The following is a 20,259-nucleotide window of genomic DNA, read 5'->3' as shown; positions in this document are numbered from 1 at the left end:
GAAACTGAGGTAGATTAGTGGTTGCCTAGGGCTGGAAAGCAGAATGGTTTGGGGGATAACTGTTAAAGGGTGCAGGGTTTCTTCCGGGGTTTATGAAATCGTCCTAAAATTGTGGTGATGTTTGCCCAACTACCAACACCCTAAAAGTCACCCAATTATATACCTTAAATAGATAAACTGTATGGTATGGGAATTCTATCTCAATAAAGATGTTAGAGGAAAATGAAGTAGAAAAATGTCAAAATACACCAAAGAGAGAAATCAGGGGATGGTTCCTTGCTTTGTCTGAGGATTGTGATGACATTCCCAGCAGACAGCTGGATCCCAGTGGCTTCAACCCCCACTTGGATCTGCTACAAACACAGTCCCGTTGGCAGTCAGGCCGAGGCTGGAGACGGTCAGTCCCGCTCGGGAGGGCAGGCTCTCTGCACTCACACTGCCATGAGGTTCAGATCCTGCCTCAAATGTTCACAGCCGTGTCTACACGGACAGTTCCTTAACCTCCGTGTACCTCAGTTTCACCATCAGTAAAATGGTAAGATGGACCTTAATAATATGCCTCACTTTTTCAAACATTTCCAGCCTGTGGCGAATTTCAGATGTGCCCTCCCAGGATTCTGCAATATGATTCTCTGGCCACTGCCAAGTCAGAATTCCCTCACACTGGAGTCATTTCTGGTCCCGTCTATCCTCCCAGAGCTCAGGGACAGGTGTTCTCCCGCAAAGCACTTCTAGCTCCACCCAGGCCCACTGACTCCTCCTCTCAACCTCTTCTTCCACCCATGATGGAAGGAGATCCATCTCAAGATCCCCAAAGAGGTCAAGTGACATCGGCTGGGTTGGGGATGGCAGTGCTGGCACATCCATCCCCGCAGTTGGATATACTCGCAGCAGAACCACACACACAGGGAACATGATCAATGGGAGAGAGGCTACCACTGGCACACCGCCATCTTGGGTCATCGAGTTCCACGTCACAGTCCCTCCTTTGGCCCCAAGAATGCTCCTGTTGGGGTGGGTACCTGTTATGGGCTTTCATCATCCTAGACAGTGGGTGGCCCTGTGACGTGCAGAGCCTTCTGCATTAGGAATCACACACTCAGATTCTATGGTATCACCCCTAACACTCCCGAGGGATCTGAGCAACTTATTTGCTTCTTGACCTCAGGAAGTTCACGGGGAATGAAGGAGTAATTCCTTCTCACCCCACTCTCCCCTTCGAGATGACCGATGGATGAGATGACTGAAGTCATTTATGCAAGTCCTCAGTTGGACACTCCCATAGCCCCACGTCTTCATCCCATCAGCTAGAATGGAAGCTTCTGGAAGGCAGGGATCCACACTGCCCTGTATTATCACATCCTCTGTGCCTTAGCCAGGCATGACACTGCAGTGGGTTCCCAAAACACTTTAACAGTTGGTTGAACTAAAAAATGTTAAAATACGAATAAAAATGCCCGTCTATATCCTCTCATCCTATTAGGATGCTCTTATTACCCTCACAAACTGCTTAAACACCTAAAAGGACAACAGCTTCATGGTGGGTGCTCCATAAAGGCTCACAAAGAAACTTCCAGGACAAAAAAAAAAAAAAAAAAAAAAAAATAAATCCTTTCTCTGTAAATACAATTTGGCCTTCAGCTCTGAGAGTGATGATTTTCTCCCTTACGTGGAAAATCTTGTTTTCTAAGACTAGATTCTCCCGCAAGGCCTAGAAAACATCAGCTTCCCCAGACACCCAGAAAACGTTCCCACTTTAAAACAAGCAAATTTAATGAAATATGGATTCTTTCACTTATTTTTTTCCTGTAATCAAAATTCTTTAATAGAACCACTGCTGTCATTTCAAGAGCGGGGACCTGCTCCCAGGTCTGTGGGCTCAGAGATGCTCATTATAAAGGGGGGGGGATGCTTGGCATTCCTGGGGCCGGACATTTTTCCAGGAGAAATCCAACAGTTTGGGGTATTTCAAGGCAGATCAATAGATGCTTCTGCCCTGAAAATTCGAGATGGTTCCTGATTCTCCATGACAGTGTGCTGAGAGCTGCTGATTTATTCAATCCTGGGAATTCTTTTGAAAATTAGAAGAAAGTAATGTGCATTTCTGCTGTGAGGATGTATCATCTGGGCTCCAGCAGGGGGTAGATATGGATGATAAATGGCTTTGTCTTTGGTAGGAGCAGGCTTCTACTGGTTCAGCCACTGTACCAAGCTTGCTTTGCAACCCTGCATAGAAACTGGATGGTGGCAGAGGAGAGGGCAAGCCATCCAGGACTTAATTTTGCCAGCCAAGACAGAGTTACCAGCAAAGCTATCAGCGGCCCATGACCCATTGACCTCTGTACCCACCCGAGTCTTCTGGACATATCCTGAACCCATGAGGCAGGTCCTGCAGCCATAAACGTCCAACCCTGTAAGGCTCAGAGGGGAAAGCGACCAGCTCAGGGATCCCAGCTATAGAAGCCTGGACTCACCGTGGGACCCCATGTTCCTTGTTTGATATTAGGGGGTGTCTCTGACATCCCACGGCAAAGCGGGAAAGAAGACCTGAACTGGAGTCTTGGCACAATGACCCATAAGCTTTCGGGACCCTGGCTGAGTCTGTCCCTCCATTTCTTCAGTGGTACCCTGCTGCCACGCGAGCTGGTAGAATGGTCATTGTGTCTGTGTGGTTGCTACAGGTCATAATGGCCATACTGCCCTTCCCAGTTGGCAGCTGGTAGCGGAGACCAGTCCGCTTCCTGGTTCAGGAATCAAATCTTCTAGAAACTGACATCTGGGGTATAGGCCATGGAGCGCACCCAGCAGGAATGCTGTCCATCCCACCTCTGTCACCAACAGCAGCAACTTCAAAACCACACACAGTGTATGGAGCTGCTCAGTACACGGGTTCTGGAAGCAGCTGGCAGGGTCCAGGAAGGGCCTCTGCCCCTTGTGTGTTATTTGCAGGACCTTTGCAAGCCGCTTAACACCTCTGAGGCTGTCCTCTTGTCTCTAAGTGGGGATCACTGCAGAGCCTGCCTGCCCCCCCCCCCACCCGCCAACGCCAACCAGCTGCTGTAAGGGTTAAAGGACACTCAGCACTCAGCCCATTAGGCGGCTGTCCTACAGAGCCTACCCTTGATGCAAGGCTGTCGCCGTGGCTCCAGGGGCTGAGCCTTGGGTTTGTGAAAGCAAAAGGGGGAACCAAACCAGCTTAGTGGGGGAAGAGCAGGAGACGGCTACATGAGATCAGACCAGCCACATGAGGATCTGGATGCTGGGTCCGCTTAATCCCAGCTTCCTGAGAAAAACTCTCCTCCTGGGCTTGCTGGGATCAGGAACCCCTGGCCATGTTCAAGGGCACGATGCTTGCACGGCTGCAAGGGGCCGAGCCACTCGGTCTGCTCAAATCCTCACCAGAGGAATCAAGGGGCAGGCACACACGGCTTTTGAGGTCATGCCTAAGCCTTTAAGCTGCAGAAATCTGGCAGGTGTGGGTGTGGGGAAAGGGAAGAGATGCATCTGCAGGTGGAAACTAGGGATGATCCCAGCACCCTGATACTAGGGGATGGGTGTGGGGGGAGCCCAGGGAAGAGGAAGGGAAGGACAGTTGCCAAAGACTCAGCAGCCTCTGCCCACCTCCCTTTTAAGATTCTCTCCTTTGGACTTTGGTGCCTAGAACCAGCTTCTCCATTACTTGTGGTTCTAAACACATCCTTCTGCTTATACCTCACATGTCAGCCTCTCTCCCATTCACCCAACTCTACTGTGTGTGGGCAGGTGGGAGCTGTGTGTGCATGTATATATGTGGGTGTGGCGGGGTATCTTTCCCACCAGGTGCCTTCCTGGACATGGGAGGGGAAACTGTAAGGCCCATGAGAACAGAAGCACCTGCAACCCCCCTCTCCACCACCAGTTACCTGGCTAACACCCTATAAACGAGACCCCTGGGGCACACTTGACCTTTTCTTTTGACAAACTTACCCGGATGATGCCACTGTATTTCAGAATCCCTGAGTCAGTGTTGCCCTTTCAAGGCTCCGTACTTCTGCCAACATCGCTGCTCATTTTCAAAATGTATTAATTTGTTCAACAAGTATTTGCTAATAGGTGTTGGGCCTTCTGGGAAAGGGCAGACGGGAGCCTGAGGCACCTGTGGGCTTGGCGCTCTTCCTCTTGGAGGGTGACTTGACTTTCAGAGAAAGCCAAAGTCATCCAGAGAACAGCAGGATGTTGAGATGGCGAATACCCTGACCCTGAAAGCGTATAGATCAATACATACTTCCCGAACATCACCGTGCGCCAGGCACAGGCATTTACTATGAGTGTCGCAGATGGGCCACAAGGGGCTGAGGCAGTAGGACAAGTAAGTAAATGATTGAGAGACAGTGAGAAGCTTGCAGGGATGGTGGTGAGGGAAGCCAGCCAGGCGGGTTACAGACCCGAGGGGGCATGAGCAGGAAGCCCATGGAGAGTGGGGCACCCACATCAAGTCTTGAAGAAGGCATTACAAATCTTTCAAAGCCCTCCCGTCTGCCACATCAGTCCCACATTGCCATTCTCTTGAGGAGGAAATGGAGGACCTGAGAAGCTGGATTTGCCCAGCCAACGCCGGGCTCTTTATCTCAGAGCATTTTATCTGAAACAGAGACACATTGGGACAAATGCCTCCTTTACCCAAGGACAGGCTCTGTCCTCCTGAAGCTCTAAGGGCCAGGGCAAGACGTTGTGCCTTTGAAAAGAGGGCTGCAAGGGCGCCTGGGTGGCTCAGTGGGTTGGGCCGCAGACTTCGGCTCAGGTCATGATCTCAGGGTCCTGGGATCGAGTCCCACATCAGGTTCTCTGCTCAGAAGGGAGCCTGCTTCCTCCTCTCTCTCTCTGCCTGCCTCTCTGCCTACTTGTGATCTCTCTCTGTCAAATAAATAAATAAAATCTTCAAAAAAAAAAGAAAGAAAAAGAAAAGAGGGCTGCACACGCAGGCCATAGGCCAATTCTGCTGACAGTCCGTGGCCCAGCCTGGCAGAGGTCTTGTCCATTACTCCGTGGATCTAGGAAAACCTGTCACTCCTCTCCTCAACCTACCTGAAATATTTAATAAAACTGATCACTTCCTGTTTATGGATGTATGAACATATGAATGAATGAGCAATATATCCACCCATCCACTGACACAAGTTACATATAGAATTCATTCTTTGGGACATACACTCCCATGGGTCTTGAGAGCCACCCATCACATCCCAAGACAGAACATTCCATCACCCCCAAAATTCCCTTGTGCTTTCTGCAATCAATGCCCCTCTGCACCCCAACTCCTAGTCACCACTGGTGTGTTTCCTTTCCCTACAGCTTGCCTTTCCCAAAATGTCATATCAATGGAATCATACAAGATGCTGCCTTGCCTTCTGGTTTCTTCTGCCCCTTTTGGTCTGGCCTCTTTCACTGGACAAAACGCATCAGGATTCACCCATGTTGCTGTGTCAGACCCACCTCCACACGATGTTCTCTCTTAGTTTCTTGGACTCCCCCACTCTCCTCACTTGCCCCGTGACCTTTAGAGGCCCCTCCCTCATGGAACCCCAAATACTGTGATTCACAGAGCTCTTCCCCAAGCCCTCTTCTCTCCATCTATGCACCTTCCCCACATGATTGGTTTTGACTTCCTAATCTCTGCAGACTTCTTCCAAATCCCAATCTTTCCCAAGTTCAAGACCTAACCCACCCAGCTACCAACTAAACGTCACACCTTCGCCATCCTCGAAATACCTGAAACCTGTCCCCAGTGAGTGGTCCGCCATCCATGTTGGTTTGCATGAAAGAAATCCTGGTGTCTGTCCCTCCTCCTCCCCCATGCTCTGTGATGGATGGACAGGGCTAACTGGCACCCAGCTTCCATGAGCCTTTCCATCAGGGACGCCAGTACAGTGCACGAGGCTATGCGTTGCACGGTCACACATACCAGCTCTGTTCCCTGTTCTCTGGAGTCTGGACAACCTTGAAGCTGGGGCTCTGCATGAGAAGTAGGTTCTGCCAACCTAGGAGACTAGGAGGAAGGACAAGAGGCAGAGGAGTTCCTCCTCTGACAACCTTGGCTACAGAGGTATAAAAGTAGAGAGGCTTTCCTGGCAACAGGGCACATTTCCTTATTCCTGCCAAGGTTGTCTTTGAACTTGATCTTCCCCGTTCCAGATCCTGTTCCTTTAGCTCTTCTTACAATTTCATAAGCACATTGTTCCCTGAAATTCCTTTCTGTGTAAAATGTGGAGAAGGGCTTCTATTTCCTGTACGGAGCACTGACTGCTTTCAGCCCTCTGCCCGCCTTCAGCCATGCCCCACGCACGGGGTCCTGGCAACCTCACCTCCCATGTGGCTTGGGTCCACCCACCTCTCCAGCTCCATCAGCCTCTCCAGTGTGTGTCTTCTCTCGACCTGCCCCCTTCTGTGCTCCGCCCGCAGCCAGACCAGCTCCTTCCCAGGCACGGGGAGCTCAAAGCCCTTCAATGGTTCCCAGCTGCTCTGAGGATAAATGCCCACACCGGCGGCACAGGGCGGCCCCACCATCTCTCACCTCCTCCCACCACCACCTGCCACCTGCCACCTGCCCTCCCACGCTGGCTCCACGCGAGCCTGTGAGCCGCCAGGTGCTGGCACCAGCTGGGTGTTCGGGAAACATCCATGGGGTGAATGAGCATTTGGACTTCGACCTCCCTTCGGACACAAACCTGCTAGAATGAGCTCTGCCCAAGGGATGCCCCAGAGGTGGGCTGGCCAGCCCTGCTTCCTCGGCTCTGGTTTTCCAAGGTGCTGCCTGGATGCTAAGCTGTGACCTTTCCTAGGAGCAAAGGGTTTGACAGAAATGTGCCTCCATAAAAGGCAGATCTTTGAGAGACTCTAAATCTGACAAAACAGGGTGGCTGGGGGGAGGGGACGTGTTGGATAGGGTGGTTGTGTTATGGACATTGGGGAGGGTATGTGCTAGGGTGAGTGCTGTGAAGTGTGTAAGCCTGACGATTCACAGACCTGTACCCCAGAGGCAAATAATACATTATACGTTAATAAAAAAAATTTTTTTTTTAAAAAGGCGGATCTTTCTTCAACCTTTCAATCAGCTGACTCTCTTTGCGGAATATAAACTGTGAAATGAATTTTTCAAAACAGAAAAAAAATATCGCCTCAAAACACGCCATTCTCTTTCTCGCTCCCTCTCTGCTTTCTACCTCGGTTAAAAATAACCCCACGTTCTGAGCCCTGACGTTTATTCTGAAACGATGTAAGCTAGACTGTGAGGACGCGGAAGGAATTTAAATAGTTTCAAACTTCCATCATTTCAACTTATGTGTTTTAGAAACCACCCGAGTGCCAGAAACCAAAAGCAAAAAAAAAAAAAAAAAAAGAAAGAAAGAAAGAAAAAGAAAAAAATCGTGATCCCCCCCCCAATTCTATGATTTAAAATAACTTCGCAAAGAATTTTATACCTTTCATGGGCAAGAGCTGGGATGTCTAGGTTTTATACCATCACCCTCATATCTCCACCAGGAGCAAAAATAATTAAATCACTGGCCTAACCAGCATTAAAAGGAGTTTAAAAATCCTATCTTTTTTTTTTTTTTTCTCCCAGTACATTTAGAAAGAGATTAAGCACCGCAAAGAAATAAAGATATGACTGGAAGATCCAGCAGGAGGACTGCTCTCTCTGGAAGCAACCCCCGTGGGATTTTAGGGCTGGAAGAGGATCCAGATGCTACCTGGCCCCGGGGTCCTGCACCGAGGACAGGGCACAGGCTTACCAAAATCACAGGGGCAACATCGAATCCAACACTGCCGTCCCTCCCTCCCTCCCTGGCCTGACGCTGAGCATCCTTGTCCTGATCACGAGAAGCACCTGAGCCCCCATTTTAAAGGGAAGAAAAGGACACTGAAGTCCAGGGACATTAAGGGCTTTACTCAGCATCACAGCTACTTAGCAATGGGATTAAGAGCCCAGATGGACGCATGGACATGGCCACAGCATACAGGACAGCAGGACTCCGACTCATGTGTCTGGAAGCCCTAGAAGCCCAACCATGACAGGCCCAGATGGTCAGATCTTGGCCAGCAAGGGCCGGCTTCCCTGCTGCTCGTCCCCACTTCCAACCCAAGACCACCAGTGAAAGCTAAATATGTCCCCTAGAATGGGCTGAATAAAACTCATGTCCACCAGGAAACTTATTTAGAAATTAGATAAACAGATAAAGATGAAGAAATACACACACACACACACACACACACTGGAGTATTACTCAGCCATCGGAAACAATGAAATCTGGGCATTTGCAACAACGTGGATGGAACTAGAGCATCTTAGGCTAAGTGAGACAAGTCAGTCAGCGCAAGAAAAGTTCCGTATGATCTCGCTCATAGGTAGAATTTAAGAAACAAAGCAGATGAACATTGGGGAAGGGAAGGAAAAACAAAATAAGACAAAACCAGAGAGGGAGACAAACCATAAGAGGCTCTTAACCATAGGGAACAAACCAAGGGTCGTTGGAGGGGAGAGGGGTCGGGGGCTGGGGTAACTGACTGACAGGCATGAAGGAGGGCACGTGGTGTGAGGAGCGGGGTGTTCTACGCAACTGATGAATCCCCGAACTCTACCTCTGAAACTAATAATACACCATATGTTCATTAAATTGACTATTTTTAAAAAATATTTTATTTATTTATTTGACAGAGAGAAATCACAAGTAGGCAGAGAGGCAGTCAGAGAGAGAGAGAGGGAAGCAGGCTCCCTGCTGAGCAGAGAGCCCGACTCGGGACTCGATCCCAGGACTCTGAGATCATGACCCGAGCCGAAGGCAGCGGCTTAACCCACTGAGCCACCCAGGCGCCCCATTAAATTGACTTTAAATTAAAAAAAAAAAAAAAAAGAAATGAGGTATGTGAGCTCGCTAGGGTTGCCACAACAAAATACCATAGACGAGGGGGCCTAAACAGATAAATCTAATCATTAATGAAAAAAACACACAAAATCACACACAAAATTGCAGCTACGAACAAATAAGCCAAAGAAAAGATCCGGAAGAAATACACCAAAGCCAGTCCAGGGGGGTGCAGCAGGTGGAGGAATCCTAAATGGCTTTCTCATGTCTGGTCCCCTCCCCGCCCCACCCCAGTGTGACCTCCTTCTGACTATGCAAAGACCCTATTTCCAAAAAGGTCACATTCAGACATAACCAAGGATTAGGATCACAACCTATCTTTTGGCGGGGGCGGGGGGGAACCAATTCAACCAACAACAACCCTCATATTGTTGACTTGATTAACTCTCGTGGAACACAGACATAGAAAATAACTCCCCATAAAAGAGCTCTTAAGAAGACAAAGAACTGGGGGCACCTGGGTGGCTCAGTTAGTTGGGCGACTGCCTTTGGCTTAGATCATGATTCCGGAGTCCAGGGATCGAGTCCTGCATAGGGCTCCCTGTTCTGCAGAGAGTCTGTTTCTTCCTCTGACCCTCCCCCCATCTCATGCTTGCTCTCTCTCTCATCTTCTTTTTCTCTCTGGAATAAATAAATTTTTAAAAAATCTAAAAAAAAAAAAGATGCAGCAATGGCCATGATGAAGTCTTCTATATGCTCTGCTTTCCCCAGGACCGTCTGGATTCACATCTGCTGTCCAGAATGATTAACAGTGCCCCTCCACTCTCAAAAGTGTCCTAGTCTGGATGATAAATTTCATGGCCACTCTGCTCATTAGGAGTTCACTGACCTGGAGTAAAAATTAATATCAATTAGCTAAGAGAGTTCAAATTAATCTGTGCTGACGTGCCAGGAAGGACCTCTATCAGTTCCAATATGGACACTCAGTACATCCTTCTCCTTGTCAGCCTCAAGTTCAATGAGGTAAGTAAGTAGTTCTTGGGGAAAGGTAGTTGCTGGAACACCTCCCACCAAGGACACTCAGATCTAGGTGAGGTTGGATGACCTGCCAACAGTGAGTGGTCCAGTGTCCCCACTAACTAGCAATGGACCTAGAGGAAGGTGGGAATGCCCCCCGCCCTTACCTCTATCTGGTCCTGTGGTCCCTGCTGAGCTGCATGCTGGATGGAATGGTTAATTTTGTGAGGCAACTTGGCTAGGCTATAGTGCTCAGCCATTTAATCAAGCACAAATTCTAGGTACCAGCATGTGGATATTTTGTGAATGTGCTTAACATCTACCTTCAATATGACTTTAAGTAAAGGAGACTGCTTGAGTACATTGGAGGGCCTCATCTAATCAGTTGAAGAACTTTAGAGAAGAATTCTGCCTCAAGACTGAAGCATCAGCTCTTGCCTGGAGAGTTTCCAGCCTGCCTGGCCATTTTATAGATTTCAGACTTGCCAGTCCCTATAATCACATGAGCTAATTCTGTGACATAAATCCCTTTATGGGTGTATGTGTACATATGCCTCCTATTGGTTCTTTTTCTCTCAAGAATTCTGACTGAAACACTGGACCTTGGCCAACTAGGCTTGGGAAATAGAGAATGAGAAGCCATTCCTGTCCCCTAGATGAGGGAGAAGCGAGAGCCCAGGTGATGGAGGGACAAGCTCATAGAGTTCACAGAGGGACGTGCCAGGCTGCTCTATTTCATAACCCACCACTGTGGGTCAGGGTCAACCCTTTAGCACTCTTACTCTGCCTCCCCACCTCAACCCCTGGGGTCCCCTGTTTGGCCATCTTTCTCTTTGGCACCATTCTCTCTCTCTCCCAAGTGGCCTCAAGGCAAGAAGTGTCAGGTGGGGATTTAGCAGACAGGGACAAAGTTTATCAGTCCTATATGGGAAGGCACAGTGAGACCCTCCCAGGAGGAACAGAATGGCTTCTCCCCTCCTGATAAAGGCATGGAAGGTGGTCCCTCACTGAGCACTGGCTGAGGAAATATGTGGTCCTTGGAAATATTTACACTTCTTTTTCTTTCTTCAATTCAAGTTAGTTAACATAGAGTGTAGTATTGGTTTCAGGGGTAGAATTTCATGATTTAGCACTTACCTACAACACCCAGTATTCATCCCAACAAGCACCCGCCTTAATGCCTGTCCCCCATTTAGCCATCCCCCACCCATCTCCCCTCCCAGAAACCCTCAGGGTATTCTCTATATTCTCTTTTATGATTTGCTTCCCTCTCAGTTTTTCTTACTTTTCATTCCCTTCCCCTGTGTTCATCTGTTTTGTTTCCTAAATTCCACGTATGAGTGGAATCATATGGTAATTGTCTTTCTCTGACTGCCTTATTTTGCTCAGCATAATACCCTCTAGTTCTATGTATGTCATTGCAAATGGCAAGATTTCCTTCTTTTTGATGGCTGAGTAACATTCCAGGATGTGCAAGCACGTGCACACATGTGTGCGTGTGTGTGACATCTTGGACATTTGGGCTCTCTCCATATTTTGGCTATTGTGGACATTGCCACTATAAAATTGGGGTGCAAGTGTCCCTTTGAATTACAATTTTTGTACCCTTAGGATAAATACCCAGTAGTGCAATTGCTGGGTCATAGCGTAGCTCTATTTTTAGCTTTTTGAGGAACCTCCATGCTGGTTTCCAGAGTGGCTGCACCAGCTTGCATACTCATCAGCAGCACAAAAGGGTTCCCTTTTCTCCGCATCCTCGCTAACATCTGTCATTTCCTGGGTTGTTGATTTTAGCCATTCTGACTGGTGTGAGGTGGTATCTCACTGTGGTTTTGGTTTACATTTCCCTGATGATGAGTGATGTGGAGCATCTTTTCACGTGTCTGTTAGCCATCTGCTGTCTTCTTTGGAAAAGTATCCATTCACATCTTCTGCCCATTTCTTACCTGAATTATTTGTTACCCTTCTAAAGAGACCATCTAGTGCTTAACTAAATGGTGGTTGAATGACTAATAGGTAAGCTTTGGCCACAGAGCCTCCACTTTCCTAAGATCTCAGAACAAAACACTCTGCCTAATTCCTTCTAGGCTCTGTGCTTATTCTCATCCTTGGCTTCTGTCAAAACATTTCCAATAAAGAGTCACTAGGGTCTGAATTTTATTCTTGGCTTTCCTTTGTGAGCTGGTGGAAAATTACTTAGCTCCTTAGTTTCCACAAAACACCATGAGATTTGAGGAAGCTCTTAGCTTGTTATAAATGGGAGATTCATCCAAATCACAGAAGAAAATCTCTCCTTAGATGTTTTCCCAGGCCCATCCCTCCCTCTTCAAAACATCAACACAGGAGGCAGTCAAGAATGAGACTACGTACTCCGTACTGGGAGTCTAGAAAGTTCGATGCTGGCCTCAGGTAATGCAGACACTAACTTTGACAGACCTGACCTCAGTTTCCTCTTCAGGAGGGGGAGAGCTGAGGTCATTGGAGCCATGGACCATGATCATTTCTCAGCTCAGTGTCACTGGTGTTGAGTGCCCTTGCTAGAGAGGACCCCACACGAGGCAAGAGGAAAGCAATTTCTTAATGCAGGAGAGCAATGGCCCACTACCCCCCAGCCCCTCTCTTTCTCCACTTCACTGCCCAACACTTCAGACTTTTATCACAACTTGTGTTGAGGATAAAAAGTTAGAAATGTTGACTCTACACAGGTCACTGACCTTCCTCACTTCTCATGTGCCATGTTGTGCCACAAACAGACACACACAAATACTGAATACTTCTGTTTCCCAGAAAGGATGGCAGGATTTCTCTACATCTCCACAGACTTCAAGGCTTCCCATTTAAAACCCACACAGCCCTCAACCGCAACTTCCCCATTTACAAGCCTAGGCTGGGCCACAGGATGAAAGGCAGGGGCCTTGAATTTCCAGGCTGACCACCTAACACGGGAAGAAGCCACCCAGACTCTGGGCCAGAACTGGGAATGTAAGCGGCCTATTTGCAGGGAAAGCTGGACGGAGGAGCGTGTCAGCACAGGGTTTGGAAGATAGTCAGGGAGGGGAACGACTTATAAGACAGCAAGGGGAAAAGCAGGACTCCAGCCATTCCTCAGGAGAATTCTGAGCAATGCCGTTCCCACAGAGCTGCATTATTCAGGAAACAGCCAATGAGCTTGTTTCCACACGAGGTGAGCATCACCTTTCAAGGGGAGTCTGGCCAGCATCCTCCCGTGGGCTTTTCAGAGGGTCAGTCACTGCACAAGATGGTGAATAAATGTCCTACCAAGGGCCTACGAGTGACAAAGTCCCAGCACATGGTGAATTCTATACAAGCAGAGAATGTTTTCGGACACATTAGTGTTTTCAGTTTTGGGGAGTAGATACCCGTAGTGGAATGACTGGATCATATGGTAATTCGGTTTTTAACTTTTTTTTTTTTTAAGGATTTTATTTATTTGACAGACAGAGATCACAAGTAGGCAGAGAGGCAGGCAGAGAGAGAGGGGAAGCAGGCTCCCCGCTGAGCAGGGAGCCCGATGTGGGGCTCCATCCCAGAACCCTGGGATCATGACCTGAGCCAAAGGCAGCCGTTTTAACCCACTGAGCCACCCAGGTGCCCCTGTTTTTAACTTTTTGAGGAACCTCCATACTGTCTTCCACAGCAGCTACACGAGTTTGCGTTCCCACCAATGGCGCACAAGGGCTCCTTTCTTTCCTCATCCTCGACAGCACGGATCTTCCTATCATTTTGATTCTAGCCATTCTGACAGGTGTGAGGTGAAATCTCATTACAAGTTCGATTTGCATTTCCCTGATGAGGAGTGATGTTAAGCATCTTTCTGTGGGCCTGTTAGCCATCTATATGTCTTTGTATGTCTTTGGAAAAATGTCTTTTCAGATTGCCTGCCCATTTTTAATTGGTCAATTTGGGGGGTTTTTTGGTGTTGAATTATGTAAATTCTTTATAAGTGTTGGGTATTAACCCTTTATTGGATATATCATTTGCAAGTATTTTCTCCCATTCCGTTAGCTGTGTTTTCATTTTATTGGTAGTTTCCTTTGCTGTGCAAAAGCTTTTTATTTTGATATAGTTCTAATAATTTATTTTTGCTTTTGTTTCCCTTATCTCAGGAGACATATCTAGAAAAATGCCAGCAGCCCCCCATTTTAACTGATTTTCTCCCTTAGGTTAGTGTTTTTCAACCTGGACACTATTGGCATTTGGGGCTATGTGATTCTTTATTTGGGGGACAGTCTGACACATTGTAGGGTGTTCAGCATCCTTGGCCTCTACCCATTAGATGCTAGGGGCACCCAGACCCCCAGTTTTGCCAACCAAAAATGTCTCCAGGGGTCACCTAAGCAGGGTGCCTTTGAAGACAGCATCACCCCCCATTGGCAACCAGTTCCCCAGGTGACCACTTCTCACACTTTCTGTGGTAAAAAGCATGTTTCTTTATTTGACTGACCCTCTAATAAATACTATAAAAAGGAGTCCCTAGAAAAATGACCACATACTTGGCAGTCACAATGTCAAATCGCTTATAAATGTTCAAATACTTATTCTCACTCTTTCTGCTCCTGTCACGGATGGGTAACAGAAGTTCCCAGATCACATTCCAGAAGGTATGATGCTAAGTGAAATGAGTCAGACCCAGAAAGACAAAATACTATATGATTTCACTTGTCAGCAGACCCTAAAAACAAGACAAAGGAAGAAACAAACAAAAAGCAGATAAATTCAGAGAACCGATGGTTGCCAGAGGGGAAGGTGGCAGGGGGTGGGTGAAGGGGAAGGGGGTGGGTAGGGGTTACAGGCTTCCAGTCATGGAAATGAGTAAGTCCCAGGGATGAAAGCCACAGCCCAGGGAACGTGGACAGAGGAACGGTCACAGGCCTGGAGGGCGGCAGATGGGCGCTCCCCTGTGAACACAGGCAAATGCAGAGAGTTACACACAGAGTCGCTGAATCACTATGTCGTATCCTTGAAACTCACATAATATCACGCGTCAACTCTACTTCAGTTAAAAAAAAAAAAAGTGATAGCGGCTGCCTTTGTCCACTGAACACGGATGCCTGCTTCACTCTGCCTCCTTGTCACTAAGAGCTGCCCACGCTCTGCCTCTCCCACGTGGCGTTTCTCCACCAGCCCCCATGCTCCTAAGCACAGGTCCCCCCTGCTCCCCAAACTCTCCACCCAAACCGGGCGGCAAGAACATGCCTGAAAGCTCTAAGTCTCCCCCTCCCCCTCGCGCCCGCCACCTTCTCTCTCTAGTCTCATTAAGTCGACTCAAATCTGCACTTTTCAATAGTGGCACATCTCTTGCCTATTTCTACCCACAGACGGTACAGAATGACGCTGCTCATTCTCCTACCGCGGAGTATTTTTATTCTCCCAGCTGTGCCGCTCCTACATGTGGGCTCCTGTGCTGGAGCGGGTCTGTCCCTGGAACAGAAGCTGCTCCCAGCCCTGATTTTTGCCTTTTGCTCCTTTGGACCAGCGCAGAGTGTGTGTGCAGCGCCCCCCACCCCCCACCCCCGCAGGAGGATCTGCACCAGTGGCTACAAGGGAGTAAGGATGAGGCAGGCGGGGTTTGCAATCGACCGCAGAGGGCGAAGCAGATGGGGAGTCGATGGTGATTGGAACAAGACAATTGCCATGGGGAGAAGCTTAAACAGAGCTTCAGGGGGACACAGAAGAAGGAACAGTGAACTCTAACTCAGAAAAGGTGACTCAGAGAAGAGCCCGAGATGGAAGAGCTGCACTCTGGAGATTTCCAGGGACACCCCCAGGAAGGGGGGGAGGGGCTTTCCAGGCCAAAGAATGAACTGGACCCTGAAGCGGGAATGGGGAGGGAGCCCAGGAGGCCAAGAATTCTGTGCCATTGGGACTCGGGGTGTTCTGGGAGGTAAGGGACGTGACTGACGGAAGAGATACTGGGACACAGCGTTGGACCTGATCACAGGATAGGAACATAGCTGCGTCTCAACGACACCAGGGAACGCTAGATTTCACAAGCTCAGGAATGAAGGATTAGAGTATTTTAAACCCCAAACTGGCAAACCGGTTTCTGTAAAGGGCCAGATAGTATGTATTTTGGGCTTTGTGGGCCATATGGTCCATGTCGTAACCACTCAACTCTGTCATACAGGATGCATAAACAAATGAGCATGGCTGTATTCCAATAAAACTTTATTTATGGTCACCGAAATTGGAATATCACGTAATTTTCATATACCCTAGACTATTATTATTTTTACTTTTTCTCCAACCATTAAAAATGGAGACGCCATTTTAAGCCAATGGGCCACCTACAAACAGGCGATGGGCTGGACTCGGCCCGTGGGCTGCGGTTTGCGGACGGCTGTTTTAGAAACATCCCTCGGGGCGGGGGGGAGGGGAGGAACGGGGACCTCAAGCAGAAGCTGCTGGGGTAACATGGGGACAGCGAGAGAGGGCCGGCCGGGGTGCAGCGTGGACAGCTGAGTGGCACCAGGGTGGGGGGGGCGCACCCATGGTGTCCAGCTAGAGTGATGGGAGGGCACAGTGATGTCATCAGTCTAGGTGGGTGACAACGTGGGGATGGCGTGGGTCAGAAAGGCTTGTGGCTGTGGCCACACGTCTGGCCTAAATGCAGATCAGCGGGTCTCAGAGACAGCCTGGTCACATCAGAGTAGGCTACGCAGGGTGCCAGGCAGTGGATCGACTTGATGCTTGTGGTTTATCTGCCCAGCATCCTCTAACCCTCGTTCTCCCCGGGGGCCCATCCCCACGCTTATTTTTGTCCCTAAGATTGGAGTGGGGCTGGTTCCACCGCAGGATTGGTTCAGGGTAAGAGAATGGTCTCAGGACAGTCACTCTCAGGAACCTGGGAGAAGGAAAGGCTTTCTTTCTGCTGAACCTGAAAGTGATAAAAATGCAGGCCGGGACTTCCTAGGGCCTCTATGCAGAGAGATTTGCTGTGAAGGAGGCCACCACGGAAGGAGGCCATCCTGTTTGTCACTCACTGACCCCTAGATCCAGCCACACCTAAGGCCAGACCAGAACTCCCAGTTCAGGAGCCAATCATGCCAGTCCAGGATGGGTTTGGTCACTTGCAACCAAAGTCCTTAAACATCTCCCTGCTGTTAGAATGAAACCCCAGTGGGTAAAGGCCTTGATCTTGGAATCATGTGACAAAGCACCAGAGAGGATTGACACATGACCTTAACTAAAGCATTTGCATCTGTCGTGTTTATCTCTAGACAGTGCCTTTATACACAGTAGGTGCTCAATAGTTGCTGGTGTAGGAATGAAGGCACACAATCCCAAGGCACCAAACACAATGAATCAGTGGAAACTCTGAAAAGAAACGTCAGCGGGCAGGGTGGATTTCTTTTCCTTCTCCACTGGCTGAGGGTTCAGAGAACGCATAAGCTTCCGGGACCTGGTTCTGCCTCAGACAACCAACCAAGACAGGCCCAGCTGGGAGAGAAGAGGCTGGGGGCGGGGTGGGGGGGGGAGGGGGTGCCAGCTCTAAATGCATGCCTAAAGTGTAATAGCCTAAAGGCAGAAGGGAATTACCCAGTCTCAAGAAAGGGGCAGGCCTCCCACTGGGCACAGAACAAGTTGGCTATGAGTAGCAGCTCACCAGGCAAGGAGGGAACAGGGGTGCCGGAGCTCTGTGAAGCGTCTCAACCCCAATTCTACGGCTGGAGGAGGGGGCATGGGCGCTCAGCTGGGGAGGCCAGTTCTGGCCCTGTCCCTCCCCGTCCCTCCCCGCCCCCAGAGGATCCAGAATATTCCATTCAACAGTGTCTGTCCATGAAATTTGTGTAAGGAGAAGCTGATTAATGGGGGATGGCAGGGCGGAAATAAAAGAGCACTGTACAGTGAGTCTACACAGAGTCCCAGCCCTGATGCTGCTTGAAACCATGACCTATGGCATCAGTTCCATCCCTCAGCTGCACAAGAGAGAGCTGGGCCAGAGAAGTGATTCCCCAGCAGAGAGGAGAACTCCGAGCCCATCTAAGAGGTGTTTATAACCCCACAACTGAACGGGAAACGAACATGCCTTCCACATGCACAAGCGTGTGCGTACTTGCTGTTGGATGCCTTCTATTTTCCAAATCGAAGTACTAAACTTGACCTTGTTTTCTCAGTAGATAGTCCACTACGTCCAGATGACATGTGTCCCCACCTCCCCCCAGACGCGCATGGCAAGGACCTTCACTGCTTTCATTTTCTTGCCCCACCGCTTCCTGGTGGCCTGGCCTCGGCAAACAAGGTTGGTAACCTTGCAACGTCTCGGTTTCCTATTTGCCTCTCAGACCCGTCAGAGGACAGAGTGAGGGGATATACAGACATGGGTGGGAGAGGCCCCAGAGACAGCGAGGGCTCAGTCCACGTCTCCTAGTCCGTGCAATCAGCCATCCCAAAAGGACACTCTCTGGTGGGTGTCCATGGAATTTTTCCTCAAAAAAGCTGCCCTTATAAAATGAACCTTTGCTGTCACAAGTCAGGAGAGGGGTTCCCTTTTGAGGGGTTGGGGGTGGGATGACTGAAAGGGGACCAGGGGCCCTTCTGGGGCTGGTAATAGTCCGTGCCTTGATTGAGGTCGCTGGTGACATGGGGATATTCGGTTTGCAAAAATCTATGAAGTGCACTTTCCTGGACACATGTTATCCTTCAGTAAAAAGTTCTAAAATCAAGGCACCCTCAAACAAAAAAGATGGACGTCGGCAGCAGCTGCGAGCTCCCTGAAAGAGCACTGAATGCATTTCCAGCCCCATCCCTTTCTCGTCCGCCACATCTGTGCCTCATGGCCTCAGAAGGCTTCCGGTTTTGTCTGGCTCTGCACAGAACAGGCTGGCTGGGAGAGCACGCCAGCAAACCCCCGGCCGCTCCCCACCTCCAGGCCCTTTCTTCCACCCAGTTGTTCAGCATTGCCTCCTGCCAGAGCTGCTGACGTCAGCTTGCTGGACCTTCCCGAGTCGTAATGACCCAGAGCTGCTAAACCACAGAGATGGGAAGGGCCCAAGGGACTGGCCCCAGCATGGCCAAGAGGCTCTTTTCCACAAGCCATCCTGACCCAGCCCCGCCTCTGCCTGCAGCAACCCCAGCCAAAGCCATACTCACCCTCATCCCCACCATCCCCCCAACCCTTTACCCCAAGACCCAGCCAGGTGAAGCCAGGTGAATCCAGGGCCAGATTTCCTTTACCTGCAGCTTCTCTCTCCGAGAACTCCAGCCCCTTACCTGTCGGTTCAGTCCTGACAATTGTAACTTGTAATTCACTCGTACTGGAATCAAAGGTCCCAGCCCTCCAACACTGAGGAAAAAGCATGTGTACATCTGCGCTAACTAAATTTTCCTGCAGGAGAAGAGCTACGCATTGGGAGAACAGGCATAGCCGGACCTGCTTCAGGACTAGGGAAGAGAAAAACAAATCATGATTAACACCAGCAGAGAAAAGGAGGAACCAACTTTGTTAGTCACGATCTCACTTAATTCCTAATTACCACCTGAAGGGGAGGTCTCATTATCCCCATCTGGCAGATGAGAAGACTGAGGCCCAGGAAGGCTAAGGCACTGGTCTGAAGCCATCCAGCCCATAAGCAGGAGAGCGCGAGCTCATCCTGAACCAGATGCGCCTGGCTCCAAAGCCTAGGGTTTTTCCACCTTGGCTCCCTTCTCATGGCCACCATCTTGAAACAAAGGCTTCCAAGGTAACACAAACTCACACCCTCACAGAGAGCCAGAGAGCTTTAGCCCCGTTCAGGGCCCCAGCTCCCCTGACTTTCCCCACCGGCCTGCACACATCCGCAACCTATGTTTCCAACACGCGGGCACTGGCTGCTTGCTATTCTGGGATAATCCAGCCAATAATGAAGCAAGCTACTTCCTTAAACAAATAAACCCAGAAGACTCAATGGAACCACAACAGATACAATAATAGATTCGAATCCCAGGTCGATTTAGTCACCCCTTTTTTAAAAATTCCATCCTGACTCATCCCCCCTGGCGGATGTGAAAGATGACACACACACACACACACACCCCACAAGAGCGTCCCATGACAATTCAGCACTTTGGTTCATATGAAATCATTTCTAGCTGAATCCACGCTAGAAACAGGCCGGCCACCCCAACATACATGTACACACAGTCCCTGTATGTCGGCTGGATCGGATTGCCTGCTGGCTGGTTCTATTGCTGGAAGCCATCCTCAGCGCTGGACACCACTGGTGTGGGGTCCATGCTAAAAAGAACTCCTGACTCTCCAACCTCGACTACTCAGGAGCTGATGGAAAAGCTTCCGACTGAATGTTCAGACTTACCTCTCTGCTATAAACACAGTCCCTAAGCCCCACTCCTAAATCCTGTATCGCAGAAACATCTGCAACAAAGGACTTCAGGGCACAGA

General features: G+C 49.3%; 1 protein-coding gene across 2 annotated transcripts in view; it reads right to left on the bottom strand.

The window, feature by feature from the left end:
- SLC24A4 (solute carrier family 24 member 4) overlaps positions 1–20,259 on the bottom strand; it is a 173,699-nt gene that overhangs the window by 68,403 nt on the left and 85,037 nt on the right. The window lies entirely within an intron of this gene.

This window comes from Neovison vison, chromosome 13 (assembly GCF_020171115.1).
Source record: "Neovison vison isolate M4711 chromosome 13, ASM_NN_V1, whole genome shotgun sequence".
Classification (NCBI taxonomy): domain Eukaryota; kingdom Metazoa; phylum Chordata; class Mammalia; order Carnivora; family Mustelidae; genus Neogale; species Neogale vison.
Note: the sequence above shows the minus strand (reverse complement) of the source record. Positions and strands in the feature narration are given on the sequence as shown.